Consider the following 15,722-nt stretch of genomic DNA (forward strand, 5'->3'; position numbering starts at 1 on the left):
CAACTGACATGAGTGAGCATGAAGCTTTGAGATAATTGAGAGAGTTTGATTCGAGATTAAAGTCGTCGCCGTGTAAGTATAGTCTCATGTACGTGTTTGCTCATCTGACATTCTCTTGTTGATTCACGGTAAAATGAAGTTTTCATGAAAGTTCAGCACTTTATTGCGGTGCGATGGTTTGATGTCTCACTTTAACTCTTTGACACGTGCAGGCTTTGGCCTACTTGCAGATTAGGCCAGTTTATGACGAGGATTCTTAATGGCTAATCTTTTCATAAATTAATCGCTTAAACCATTAGTCACACTGAGATATAAATATACCCATTTGATTTAAAATAACATAGTTCTAATCAAAGCAGGGCAAAAACCCTACTGAAACCATGCCAGTTATTTGAACGATTTGTTTTGTCAGTTTCCCAGTAGCAGGATGCTTGGCATGCCTTGTTTATTGCCTTTTTTTTCCTAGTAATCATCATAAATTAGGCATCATTTGGAAGCTTAAACACTCATAATTCATCTTGTGACATCTTTTGTTTTTAAAATTGGAGATTGCATTACCATGGAAACGGTACTTAATAATTTTACCGGGCTCAATTTTTGTGATATCAACTTCAAATTTGGAACACAACTTTGTTAGATATGGCTTTTAGATTCCAAATAATTAAAAAATATATATATATAGGGTATAACGGGGCTAAAGGTACACCCTGAGAAATATGTGCTTTTGACTCACATAGTCTATGATGAAAAAAAATTATATATATATTATAAAAAAGTTTTTTTTTTTTTTTTAATCTTACAAATGTATGAGGTGGCAAGGTGGGACTTTTACCCCACACACAAGGTAAAACCAGCATGGGGCAAAAGGCACACGTTTTTAATAATGTCTAAGTTAATATTTTCCTCAAAACAATCACTTTAGCAAAGATTGTACTATTTTCTTTTTTTTCTTTTTTTTTTGATAAATGGATTAATTTATGTTCAATAAATTTATTGTCATTAAAATATGTTTATTTTATAACTACAGACACAAAATTATTTTAAAAAGTAAAGATTCTAAAAGCATTGAATGAGATCCCATAATAATTTAATATAGCTTTACAGTAGTAACAAATAAATATGATATTTTATTATATTATATGATTAATATCATATTTTTAAATATAATGCTTTCATTATTAATATGGTGATTATCTTTAAGGTGGACACCCAACTTAATATATGATATTTACCATCTGAATCTAACCATGTCATGTCAACAAATGGAAAAGGTCAGTCAGCTGTTTATTATCATGTTATTTCACCCCAACAGCAGAGGTGACTTTTATATTCTTCTGTTATTGAAAAACTGTTGCTTTAATTACCTTGAACAAAACTGAAAATCATTAACAAGACCTTTGTCTCAAAATATAGACAATATGTTATTGATTCTCATTTGCTACATAAACCTACCACATTTTTAAAAACATTAAATATTAGATCAAATTAACGCAGAATCAACTTTGTCAAGGATCCGCCAAATTTCCACGTGCATCATCAAAAGCGGTTGTTAAAATGATTACTGAGCTAATTTTAGTGCCATTTGGTGGTTTTAAAGAGAATAAAGTTAAATGCACCTTTTACCCATGGTGCGCCATTAGTCCGGCTGTAGGCTACCCTATATTTTGTATAAAATGTTTATTTCTGTACTATTACTTCTGACTTTTTGCTTTCACTTCTGCAATAATCTGTCGTGTCTTCTTTAAAAAGAGACAAACATTATGTCTGTATTCCAAAGCTTTCATGAATTACAACCATTTAAGTTCAGATCTTTGCTCAAAAAGGGGTGACTGTGACTGAGTTAACAGACTAATAGGTGAATTATTCCTTTATTTTTGTATATCACACGAAACTTCTAATGTTGACTGAATACAAGCACCTGTGCATCTGTGTAGTGGATGACTGTGTGGACTGTGCGCATGCTGTGCTGGTGAGATAGGGACCAATAGGTATTGATTGTATTGCTTTTTGTGCATGTCTCACTTGTAACTTGTGACACAAGGCAGATGCTACAGAGAGATAGCGCCTTTGTTCGTGTAAAGGGGGGGTGACTGATGAAAGGCTGTATTGTCACATTGTGTGAGGAAGGAGAAAGACACACTCAGACTGAAAGCAAGACTCAGGGTCAGAGATGTTAACACATGCTCCCTATTCATTTAAAAGTGTCCCTATGATGTTTTGTTTAAGAGGCTACGTAATAATTTTCATGCATTAATCGCTTTTTTTATTGCCAATGTGTGAACGGCTTGTAACAAAACTTAAAAATGAGACCTTCCCAGACTTCCTAGATTGTCTATGAAAGCCTGTAGACTGATTTCTATGAGAAGGACAGGGACATTTTTACTGGGAAAATCAACGTTTACACGCACTCCCAAGAGCCTCTCTTCCATCCAATGACACGTGAAAACTAATGCTTATACAATGTTCAGGATAATGCCGAAAAAGCTATTCTGTTCTGAAATGTCAATGTATAATGTACAAACTTTAGTCTCACATTGCCAGGTCTATATAGTCTATAGCAGTGGTTCTCAAACCTGTCCTGGAGGACCCCCAACACTGCACGTTTTCTTTCTCTCACTAATCAAACACACCTGATTCAACTCATCAGCTCATTAACCCATGTGATAATGAGCTGATGAGTTGAATCAGGTGTGTTTGATTAGGGAGAGAAAGAAAATGTGCAGGGTTGGGGGTCCTCCAGGACAGGTTTGAGAACCACTGGTCTATAGTATCAAATATACCTTATAATCAAACCATCATAACAGTGTAATTTTTAATGACCTCATCTGTCGACATGATGCTGGTGAATCGCAGAGCTGGTGCAAACATATCCACATCGCTATGATCACATCGCTCTCACCATTTTCATTTTTGTTGTGTGTTTATTTTGTTATTGCGAGAAAAGCGCACAGCACATAATTACATATTCATCTAAACGTCGCTCTCAGCAACGTAGACGGTGTCAGGATGTTTGTTAACAGTATATCGCTGCAATGGTATTTCCAACCTTTTACCTCTAAGCAAAGAATGAAAAATAAATGAACCGTGAGAATTTCAGGCAATTAAATCGCATTCAGTCTCTTGTACGTTACGTGAGCACGAGTGCGAGCATGAGCAATAAGTTGCTGACTGCAGTTCACTTAACGGCCAGCATTGTCACTAATAACAAGGGTTTCTGAAAAAAGAAATTATTAAAAAAAAAAAAAAATTATCCCATGATTTACTCACCCTGAAGCCATCCTAGGTGTATATGACTATCTTCTTTCAGACGAACACAATCGGAGATATATTACAAATATCCAGGCTCTTCCAAGCTTTTTAATGGGAGTGAATGGGGGTCGAGATTTTGAAGTCCAAAAAATGCACCCATCCATCATAAAATTAATCCATTCGACTAGGGGGTTTATTGAGGCCTTCTGAAGTAAAGCGGTGTGTTTGCGTACATTTATATTTAAACCTTTATTAGCTATAATAACTAGCTTCCGGCAGATGGCCAGCCTACAGAGGCATCCACATGGCGGGTTTTGTTCATCGTTACCGTAGGAGAAGGTACCGTCAAAGGGTGCGTGCTGAGCGTGCCAAACCACTCGAGCAATACACATCAGAAGAACTGTATGCATGTTTTTGCTTTGGGAGAAATGACATTAAGTACATTGCAGATCTTGTCAGGCCAACACTCCAACACCAAACCCAAAGGAGTCATGCTTTATCCGTGGAGGAACAGTGCTTAATCGCTCTGCGCTTTTACGCATGTGGGACTTTCTACCAAGTAATTGGTGACAATATAGGAGTGAGAAAAGCAAACATGAGTAATGTGGTAAAGGCTATGTCAGTAGCACTGGGCAGTCTAATCAATCAATTTGTTTCCTTTCCCAAGGATGACCAGACAGCTCAGACTAAGCACAAGTTTTTTTCAAATGGGGAACATGACTAGCACTATTGGTGCTATTGACTGTACTCACGTGCATATCCAAGCACCTTGTGAAAGGGAGTGGGAGTATGTCAATCGAAAGGGGAGGCACAGCATCAACATCCAACTTGTGGGTAACGCCGACCTCATAACCTCGTGTTGTGAAATGGCCAGGGTCTGTTCATGATGCACGTATTCTAAGAGAGAGTGCACTATACAGAGAGCTTCAATCCCACCGACCAAATGGCATAGTATTGGGGGACAGTGCGTATCCACTCCTACCATGGCTAATGACCCCTTTTCCAGTTGCAAACACACCTGAGAAGGCACGCTTCAACTCCTCACATTGCAAAACAAGATGTGCCATTGAACGCTTAAATGGAGTCCTGAAGAGACGGTTTGCGTGTCTTAAAGGGCACCTATTATGCAAAATTCACTTTTACATGGTGTTTGAACATAAATGTGTGTTGGCAGTGTGTGAGCAAAACTACCCTAGAATGATAAAAATCCACCCAGTGGTTTTTTTACAATCTCAATAAATCATAAGCACTGTCTCAGAATGAGCTGTTCTCAGATTCGGTGCAATGTGACGTAGAATTGCGCAGGCCCCTCCCACGACTCCTTGATTGACACTTCAGTTTGAGCCCAGACCCGCCCTGAGTGAGCTGGACACAGAGTCCGCCATTGTTCGACGCTTGAGCCGCTGTAGACAAGAATGTCTCCTAAGCGATTGAGGTGTGTTGTTGTTGGACGTAAGAATGAACATAGCAGTCTTCATTTACTCCCTTTGTTACTCGAGGATGGATCTGTACTGTTTGTGATCCAGCTTACGGTCTTCAGAGCGACAGGACTAACGTTACTGATCACGGCAGAAATGAAAGTGAGAGCGCGCACTTTATCACTGCTCATCGAGTCGTTTTACGGATATAAGGTTTACCAGTTTATTTAGCACCCACTGAGAAGGTGTGTATATATTTGTTTACTGTTAGTTGTAACGAGTGTTTTGTGTACTTCGCTGTGTACGGTGATGATAAGGAAAGGGAGAGAGAGAGAGTTTATGGATAAGACTTTAATGCTCACTTCTTATACTGTGTTTATTAAGCTCTTACTGTGATTCTCTGGAGTAAAACTAACGCTCATCTTTTGTGTGATGTACAATAAACTTCACTGAACTCATCACAGTATATTTTGGTCATCATTCGGACGGGGTTTGCTACAGCAGGCTTGTATTAATAGTGGATAAAAGCAGATGACAAATAAATTATAACCATAATTAAACTAAATTATACCTGTTCTATCTCCATACAGCATATATTCTCTGGCTCTGTGGGCATTATTGTCCGACTCCCGAGTCGAAATGAACACCGCAACTGAGAGTTTCTGTTGAGATTGTCCTTCTGGTTCTTCTGAGCACGAGCTCGTGAGGCTCTGCCTCCTCGGCCGGCAGCAGCAGTTAATTTGCATTTAAAGGGATACACACTAAAACAGCATGTTTTTCTGAGCCCCCAAAAATGACAATTTAAACATGCTGTAAAAAATTATCTGTTGGGTATTTTGAGCTAAAACTTCACATACATACTCTGGGGACATCAGAGACTTATTATACATCTTGTGAAAAGAGTCATAATAGGTGCCCTTTAACTAATTGCGAGTACAACCCAAGGTGGCATTCAACATAATCCTTGCCTGTATTGTTTTGCATAACATCGCCACCAGACGCTATTGTCCCTTGTCCCTTTTGATGGACCTGAGCCTGATGTAGAATCAGAACAGCCACCAATGTTTTTACCTAATGAAGGACACACTGGGCATGCAATTAGAGATGCAATTGTGAGAAATTACTTTTAACTAGGCTACTGAATGACTGAGTATATATTTGTTTTTGTCATTGCCATTAATATACTGTGGAATTACAGAGCTGTGAGCAACAGTGACATTTATTTGACAGCTGATAGCTTTGAGTTTTGTTTTTGTTTTTGTTTACCATATTTCATTAGATGTGACATGCTTCATATATGCTTCATATATGAAGAAATGTATACACTGTAAAAAAATTGTTTTGTAATTTTAAAGGGAAAAGACTGTAAAATATCCTATGGTAATTGGAAGTTTCATGTTATTTCATGTAAACTGTTACAGAAACTGTTAGAAAAGAGATAATGCTGCAATGTATATTATGCCAAAATTAATGATGCATGTAAACCTGTTGTAGGAGACAACCATAGGAACCTTTAAAGGGTTCGTTCACCCAAAAATTCAAATTATTCCATGATTTACTCACCCTCAAGCCGTCCAAGGTGTATATGACTATCTTCTTTCAGACAAACACAATTGAAGTTATATTTAAAAATATCCTGGCTCTTTCAAGCTTTATAATGGTAGTGAATGGGGGGCGAGATTTTGAAGCCCAAAAAAATGCATCCATCCATCATAAAAAATAATCCATACGGCTCCAGGGCCCAGTTTTTCAAAAGTAATCCAGTGGGATTTCAGATCACGGATTGAATCAAATCTTGGAAATGGGTTTTTCAAAAGCAAAAGAGGGATTCCGAACTAAGAACAGAGCATGTAATCCGATCTTATATACCACTATTTGTGTTTAGTGTGGTGCTGTTTTATAGCACATATAACTACTTCCTTATTAGACGAGTCAAAATTACATAAAAAATATGCACACAAAAAAAACTGACTGAAAAATAAATGTTTTTGGTAAATGCAATCGTGCTTATGAAAAGAACTGTACATGCATTTAAATAAATATATTCATTCATTAATATACCTTATGCAAGTTTGAGAGATAATTTGCACAGATATATGTGCGCATGTTTGTGCTGCTGTTTGTGTGCTGTGGTTAAGAAAGATCCTTTAAATAGCATGTTTTAACTCTGAGGGAATCATCTGATCCCAGCTGCTCCCCCATTTCCAGCTCTCTGCAAATAGACACCTGTGACCTACTGGATGTGTTTAAACTACATTTCTAATAAGCCTCCGAGTCAGAAGGCACTTTAAATTATACTATATGATAAATTGGTGTAATTTTCTGTTACATAATCACTCATAATGTCAATATCTGTTGTATAATATCTCTTGAGCAGTAGGTGGTTGTGTCCCATGCGGTTTAAATGCATGAATAAATAAATGAATAGACAAGAAAGAACACAAGTTTTTAACTGAAAGCACTGAAAGAGAGAAAATGTAAGAGAAGGTGGGGTGCTAAGTAACACTTGATATAACCGCAAAGCATGAATATTTACAAATGGAGAAATACAAAAATAACAACTTATTTATAATGGCATATAGCTACAATAAAACTAAAGGCATTTTAAATAGTGAATATACCCTGAGACTCGACCTCTTGACTACTTCCACCTCTAAAGCATAAAAATAAAAGAATAATTTTTCTCAGCAAAAAAATGACAACCCACTTAAGTGTTGTGTAACCACAGCTTGTCTACAGCATCTGCAGAAACAGTCAAGGATATTGACTTTCGTCAAATGCGCTCTCACTCTTGTTTGTCAGCATTGATTTGAACCCCTCACCTTTGCTTTTCACTCTCGTTCCATTAACCGATTTTAAAAACACTGCATAAAGATCCTGTGAGGCGGCTGACGAAGGGCGGCTAGGCAGACGTCCAATGTCTTAACCTTTCCAGAAACAAAAGGAAACTGTCCACTGGCATATGCAGTCAGCGGGTGATGCTGACACGGTGCCAGGGCGAACTAGATCGTTCTGGAAGCTAAAATAATTCTGAACAAGTCAGAAATAGGTAATTCACAAGGACATGTTAGACTTTTGAGAGCAGAGAAGTCTGCGGCCTTCTACATTAAACGTATTATGATTCATCTAATTATGATTCATTATAAGTAAAGCAAAGATGGAAGGAAGCCGCCCACTACTTAACCCTTTAAAGCCTATACTGTAATTATCAACATGATTAAAAGTTTGCTGAAAAATGTGTTGGACACATGCCTTCTGTCGTCTGATTGATAGTAAAAGGCTTTTTAGTGTGATTCTAAAAGTTCATGGTACACATGTTTTGTTTTGTTTTCTTCGCTGTGAAAATATAATAACTTTTATATTGTTAGTAATATTTCTAGATGAACACTTACTGGAATGATGCAACTTTTCCCAAAATCATTTTGAAAAATCATTAAAATGTGAGTTTCAAATATGATAGTTCAGGCTTTTGAGGAATGTTTATTTGTTCATCTCTCAATCATCATTGTATTGCGTTGCATTATATGTTTTACCCCCCACAGACATTTGATCATAAAACTATAAGCATTAAATATAATCTTACTAAGACATATTATTGGAAGATGGAGTGACAAATGATATTTATATGCATTTTACATAAGTAGTCTTATATACAGTCATGGTCAAAATTGATGGCACCCCTGATAAATATGATAAAAAATGGCTGTAAAAAATAAATCTGCATTGTTTATCCTTTTGATCTTTCCTTCAAAAAATGTGCAAAATTCTAACCTTTCATTGAAGTAAAATAATTGAATTTGGGGGGTAAATTACATTATGAAATAAATGTTTTTCTCCAAAACACGCTGGCCATAATTGTTGGCACCCCTAGAATTTTTTATGAGAAAAATATCTCTTAAGTATATTCCCATTAATATTTACCTTTTTTAGCACACCAGGGTGACTAGGAACATGAAATTGTCCAGCTATGACTTCTTGTTTCACAGGAGTTTAAATATGAGGAAACACAAAGGCCAAATTCCCTGAATCATCCATCACGATGAGTAAAACCAAAGCAGCAAAAGATTGTTGAGCTTCACAAAATAGAAAGTGGCTGTAAGAAAATATCTAAAGAATTGAAAATCCCCATTTTGACCATCAGGGCAATAATTAAGAAGTTATAATCAACTAAAGATGTTACGAATCTGCCTGGAAGAGGACGTGTGTCTATATTGCCTTAATGCAGGGTGAGGAGGAAAGTTTGAGTGGCCAAAGACTCTTCAAGGATCATAGATGAAGAATTGCAGAGATTACTTGAGTCTTGGGGGTCAGAAAGCCTAAAAAAAAAAAGATCCTACATCCCCACATGTTGTTTGGGAGGGTTTCAAGAAAAATCCTCCTCGCTCCTCCACGAATAAACTCCAGCATATTCAGTTGTCAGACACGACTGGATCTTCAAAAGGGACCGGATTCTGTGGTCAGATGAAACTTAAAAAAGGGCTTTCTGGCAGCAAACCCACCAGATGTGTTTGGTGCAAACAGGGATGAAGAGTCCCCCATGCCTACGGTTAAATATACTGCTGGATCTTATATGTTGTGGGCCTATTTTTTTGCTGGAGGTCCTGGACATCTTGTTCAGATACATGGTATTATGGATTCTAGCAAATACAAACAGATAAAAAATAAAAACCTGACAGTCTCTGCTAGAAATCTTATAATGGGCCGTGGTTGGATCTTCCATTAGGACAACGGTCCAAAACAAACATCAAAATCAACACAAAAATGGGTAACTGAGCACAAAATGAAGCTTCTGCCATGACCGTCCCAGTTCCCTGACCTGATGAGTGGAGTGAACTGAAGAGAAGAAGCACCAACATGAACTTGTGAATCTGAAGGATCTGGAGAGATTCTGTATGGAGGAATGTCTCTGATCTCTTGTCAGGTGTTCTTCAAACTCATCAGGCATTATAGAAGAAAACTCAGAGCTGTTATCTTGGCAAAAGGAGGTTGCAAAAAGTATTTAATAACAGGGTGCCAACAATTATGGCCAGCGTGTTTTGGAGAAAAACATTTATTTTATAATGTGATTTACCCTCCACTTTCAATTCTTTTACTTCAATGAAAGGTTAGATTTTTGTGAATTTTTTGAATGAAAGATCAAAAGGATAAACAATGCAGATTTGTTTTTTAAAGCCATTTTTTATCATATTTATCAGGGGTGCCATCAATTTTGACCACCACTGTATTGTTATAAAGATCCTATTGATTTTACAGGTTTCCTCCTCAAGTTCCATGTTCACCAAAATCATACTGTATATGAGCATAAAAGCCTGATGGATCAAATACTCATAAAAATGCAAGATTTGTCTAAAGATTCTGTTCCATTGATATTATTTCATATGTCAGGCTTTACAGGGTTAAAGGGATAGTTCACCCTCAAATGAAAATTCTGTCAACATTTACCCAACTTCATGTCATATTTTGAAAAATATCTCAGCGTTTTACTGTCTATGCAATGAAAGTCAGAGGTCGAGTGTCGTTTTGGACCCCACTGACTTTCATTTTATCTACAGAAACATTCTTCAAAACATCTTTTTTGTTCTACAACCTCTTTTCCACAAAAAATGGAAACAGTCTATATAAAGAGTTAAATATGTGTCATGTAATCCTTCCAAAAGTATGAGATTGTTGTGGCAATAACTTTCCATGCTTTCAATTTCAAAGTTCCTTTGATTATTTTCCGTTTGCTCAAAAGGAAATCATCACAAAATCTCATCAAGTTCAGAATGGGAGAATCAGATACGAAGCCACAAACCTGCAGCCATTACTATTATCAGATATTCACAGTTTGATAGTTCCATCAGGCGTGGCGGTGCTCCAGGAGCGGGCGAGCATGAAAAAAGATGCCAACCGAATAGACAAAATAGATTTAGGATGATCAAGAATGTTTTCACACAGACTTGATGATCATCACAAAGATAACAGATTATGACACTCCCGCTTTGATTTATTCTGCTTGTCTTCACCCCAGTGGGTAAATTAAATAGTGTTATCACGTTATGCCAGTTGCAGAGCTACTGCAGAATGATTTGCAAACTTTCCTTTGAGACAATTATAGAATATGGCAATCCTTCATTGGCTCTACCGCCAATGTAGACAAGAATGAGTAATTATGCCCTGGCCGAGGGACTGAATAGGAGAGATTGGGCAGGAAATGAAGAGGAGAGCATTATTTTCCAGGCTGATAGTGCATGTTATTGCAATGATAATTGAGAGTAAACATTTTTGTAGCACACATTGGCCTGTGAGCTGATGTGTGATTTTGTGCATCCACATCCCCGAGTATCGCCGAACTGATGACGAGACACAGAATAAAACCCGACGGTGCACTATACGCACAGACATGGCTGAGTGTTAACTATCTAATCAGATACAACAGAGTGTCATTGAACACTGCAAAGATTTGGGATTCTTCACACTGACACAGAACCGTCTGAAGGTGCTTTAAATGTACTATACTCAAGGAGATAAAAAATTTCTTTGTGATAAGGTTACTGGAGGAATTGTTGGCTATTACGGAAATCATTTTGGCAGATCCTCAGAAAATGACTGGGTTTAACTTAACTTTATTTGGCAACACTTTATTTTACAGTGTCCTTGTTACATGTTACATGTAACCATGTAACTAACCATGTAGTTAATTAATGTTACTTTGTACTTAAATGTTAAATTACACTGCAACAAGGACATCTTAATAAAGTGTAACCCTTTGTTACATTTACTGACATGTTGTTACAGTGTAAATGCACTGGTTAGCTGCTTGTTTCTTGTTAGCTGCTTGTTTCTTGTAATTTGGGTTAGTTACACTAAGGGTTAGTTACTTGTAATTATGCGTAATTTACTGTTATCGCTATAGTAAGGACATGTAACGTGTAACTACGTCACACTAAAATAAAGTGTTACCAATTATCTTTTTTTGATTATCTTATGTGAAAAGGGACTGTTTACCCAAAAATGAAAATTCTGTCATTGGTTACTCACCCTCATGTCGTTCCAAACCCGTTAGACTTTCTTCGGAGCACAAATAAAGATCTTTTTGATGAAATCCGTCTTTTGATTCAATCCGAAATTGATTTTTATTGGTGCCGCCGCGCGAGTTGGGCGATTTTCATTACTCAATGCCAGACCCTTAATCTTTCGGATTTGGGTCTGGATTTCCAGACTACCTTTCTATCACAAAATTAAAGAACACTTTTTAATTGAATAGTTGGTCCCACTTTATATTAAGTGGCTTTAAGTACTATGTACTTACATTGAAATTAATAATTTGATACAATGTACTTATTGTGTAACTACATGTTTTTACATTGTACTTACATTTTAAAAATTCCTGCATGTAATTACAGCTGTAATTAATTTATGTAAGTACATTTGTAATTACACAGCTAAACCTACCCAATTACACCTTAAACCTACCCAATCCACCACACCTGTCCCTAACCTTACCCGTATCACACCTCAATAGCAGCAAAAGTGTTTTACAATACAACATGAACACAATAAGTACATTGTACTTATTTTTTGATGCAAGTACATAGTACTTAACGCCACTTAATATAAAGTGGGACCGAAGAGTTTAATTGTTTGTACGGTATAATGTAATGCAGTAATCTTAAACACTTTTGGTAAAAGTGAAAATTAGCAACACTATTTAATTTTTATTAATTTTGATAATCCAGGAAAAAAATTAATTGGGGGGTAAAAAAAAAAAAAAAAACGTATCTAAGATTATGATGCAAAGAAAGAAATTTACCTAAGATTAATATTCACTGGATAGATAGTAGTAATATTACTATCTGTTAATGCAGGGTTTCTCAAACTCGGTCCTGGAGGGCCACTGTCCTGCACATTTTAGCTCCAACCCTGATCAAACACACCTAGCTGTGAGTTTAGTGATCCTGAAGACATTGATTAGCTTGCTCAGGTGTGTTTGATCAGTGTTGGAGCTAAACTGTGCAGGACAATGGCCCTCCAGGACCGAGTTTGAGAAACCCTGTGTTAATGCATCAAACAACTTGTAGAACTTAGATTTGGATGGAAAATTACAGTAGTATAAAATCTGCATAGTGCTGTAATGCCTGCCCTTGCTATTTCTCCTCCACACCTCCAGAGATCCTGTATTTGGAATTGTGACTCTTTATTGACTTCATTTCCTGTTCGGTACCTTATAGACCTAATGTAGCCCCGCCCCTTTTCAGCGCTGCGCTTGTTGTCTTTTTTTCTTCTGGTTTGTATTTCCACAGCGGTCTTACGTATATTTATAAATGAACTGCTCGTTTTAAAATCTTCCTGGTCTACTGACATTTGTTATGACATCCGCTTCAAACATTACAATGCTCACGTTAACTTTCGTTAACTCTATAATAAGTAAATCCACTTCAGCAGCCAATTACTCAGGACAGCGATGCTATAGAAATATACAGAGCTACCGCAAAACCGGAAGTTCAAAGACAATATTATAAAGATGGCTGCACGCTTGTTTCTCTGGCGCATAAGGTCTACAGTATAAAGTATAGAGCACATGTTCTATCAACTGGTTGTAAATTATTGTTGTTTATACGCCATTGCTAAGTTTCTGACTTCTATTTGTTTTCTACCTGGTTTGATGACTTTAGGTTTGTACCTGCTGTTTTGGATTTGTTTGCCTTTTCAAATTTTGTGTGGAACCTTGTTTGCTTCTCATATTTCTCTTTGTGAATTTACCTATTGGATTGTTTGCTGATCTTCTAATAAAATCTGCTCATGGATCCTCACCTTGGACTTTTGTCTAAACTGTTACAAGCCTGTAGGCCCAAAGCCACTTTAAAGTATGCCTCCAAGGTTAGCAAAAAAAAAAAAAGAGTAATGCTGCAGTACACAGGGAAGAAGACCAGATTTCCAGTGAGTATTTTTATGTCATTAGAGGGGAGGCTTCACTAACTGCTAAACTACACCATCAGGGTAGCTTGTTAGATAGGCAAGGTCCAAGAACTCACTGATGTGGTCTTCGAGGGAATGATCATAGTAAGTCTCAATCTTCTCTAGGTCCAGGATTCTGTAATGTCCACACATGTAAGAACAGTCAGTAACTGGCTATAAAGGCAAACAGGCATTCTTACTGTTTTTCACCCCTTTTTGCCTTTAGCTGCCACATAGATTTGATTTCTCCATTTACCTATTTCAGTGATATCTGAAAGACAGATTGCTTACAGCATCTTTAGCCATTTTAAAAGCTTTATTTGTGCACATGGCGGCAGTATAACTGATGTGATGCCTGCTAATGTTTGTCTGATCAATGAAGCAGAAGGAAGAGATCAGTCCAATGGTGAAGATGAAAGATCTGACCAGTGAGCTGGAAGTTCAAGTTATTAATGGATCTTACGTGTATGCAAATGTGCCCACAACTATACATAACACTTTTAATTACTTGATTTTGATAACTTGAAAAGAGCCCACTCTCATGTCTCTATGACACACAAGCCCTTAGATATGGCTTGTCCTTCTGTGTAAGTCTAAAGGTTTTCAGCTTGTTTTATCATCCACAAGGTGAAAATAATAAGTTCAATCACAGAAAATGTACATTGCAAATCTCCTCAACCAACTGCATGATTTGAGGTGTTGTTCATGTTTATAACACAAATGATGCTGAATGAGTTATGCACAAAGGTTTTATGGAAACACTTACAATAAGGTTCCATTTGTATAGTTAACATGAACTAACAATGAAAGATACTTTGGTAACACTTTAGTTTAGCGTCCAATTCTCACTATTAACTAGTTGCTTATTAGCATGCATATTACTATATTGGCTGTTTATGAAGCACATATTAATGCCTTATTCTGCATGACCATATTCTACATCCTTTAATCCTACCCAATACCTAAACTTAACTCCTACCTTACTAACTATTAATAAGCAGTAATAAGGAGCTTATTGGCAAAAGTCGTAGTTAATATTTAGTAATAGTGAGAATTGGACCCTAGTCTAAAGTGTGACCGATACTTATAAAGCATTTATTAATCTTTGTTAATGTTAATTTCAACATTTACTAATTCATATGACTGTATGACCCAGCAAGGTGGTTGGTGCCCTACCCCTTAAACTACGACTCCCAGAATCCCTTGCGGTGAGGCCAGTTGTGTGAATTTTTTTCCCCAAACCACTTCAGCGGAAATCCCGCCCTGCAGCCGATTTTAAAGTCTTCATTGGTCATGTCAATCACTGTACTGACTGCCAACACTAAACACTGATCCCTAAACCTACCTTTCACTGTAACCTAAACCAATGAAATCGGCTACAGGGCAGGATTTCTGCGGAAAAAAATCACGCAGGCCAGTTACAAGATGGCCGACCAGAAAGAACTGCAATTCCCAAACTTCCACTTAACGAGGGGCAAGGTGCGGCCAATGAAGATGATAAATAGAGTCTGAATCCGAAATCGCCCCTACACCCTCAAATAGGGAGTTATTTGAGGGGACAGCCATTTGTAGTGGTGTCTGAAACCATAGTGGACGTTATTGAGTGCACTTATTCAATCCCACATTGCACTGCAATAACGAGTGGACAACCGATGTACGCTCAACGGCTGTCCGAATTCGCTCACTCCTGTATTTGTGGACTAACGTAGTGAATAGTGAATGAGGGTTTAGGGGGCGATTTCGGATTCAGTCAGAGACTCTTAGTTGAAGCAGAGATGGTTTTATTATTGAGTTCTACCATTGGAGAAAGTGTTATTGCTAACTTGGATCACGTGTGCCTTGATAACCAATCACATTACAGCTTTGGGGTCATTGAATTTTGATGCCGATGAGATAAGAAGTGCCGTAAACAGAACATAAACTCTAATATATCAATCCAAAATGAATGTTTAAGAGCAAACGTGTTGAAGATTAGCCGATGGGCTGTCGAGTTTTCCCACAAAAGCGGTTTATTCAGCGTAGTGAAGCCTCTCCTCCATTGATATCCATTTTAAAAAAGGCTGTTTTTTTCCCCTTTTGGAGGCCGTTGGAGCTGCTAAATAAGAGGAAAGAACCCTT

General features: G+C 37.3%; 1 pseudogene across 1 annotated transcript; it reads left to right on the forward strand.

The window, feature by feature from the left end:
- The first annotated feature begins 3,553 nt into the window (after positions 1 to 3,553).
- On the forward strand, positions 3,554 to 5,797 carry LOC311078814 (putative nuclease HARBI1; annotated as a pseudogene). The gene is made up of 2 exons: positions 3,554 to 4,352; positions 5,580 to 5,797. The product of its transcript is annotated as a putative nuclease HARBI1 (transcript).
- Positions 5,798 to 15,722: the final 9,925 nt, after the last annotated feature.

Source organism: Abramis brama (assembly GCF_963993115.1).
Source record: "Abramis brama genome assembly, chromosome: 3".
Taxonomy (NCBI): domain Eukaryota; kingdom Metazoa; phylum Chordata; class Actinopteri; order Cypriniformes; family Leuciscidae; genus Abramis; species Abramis brama.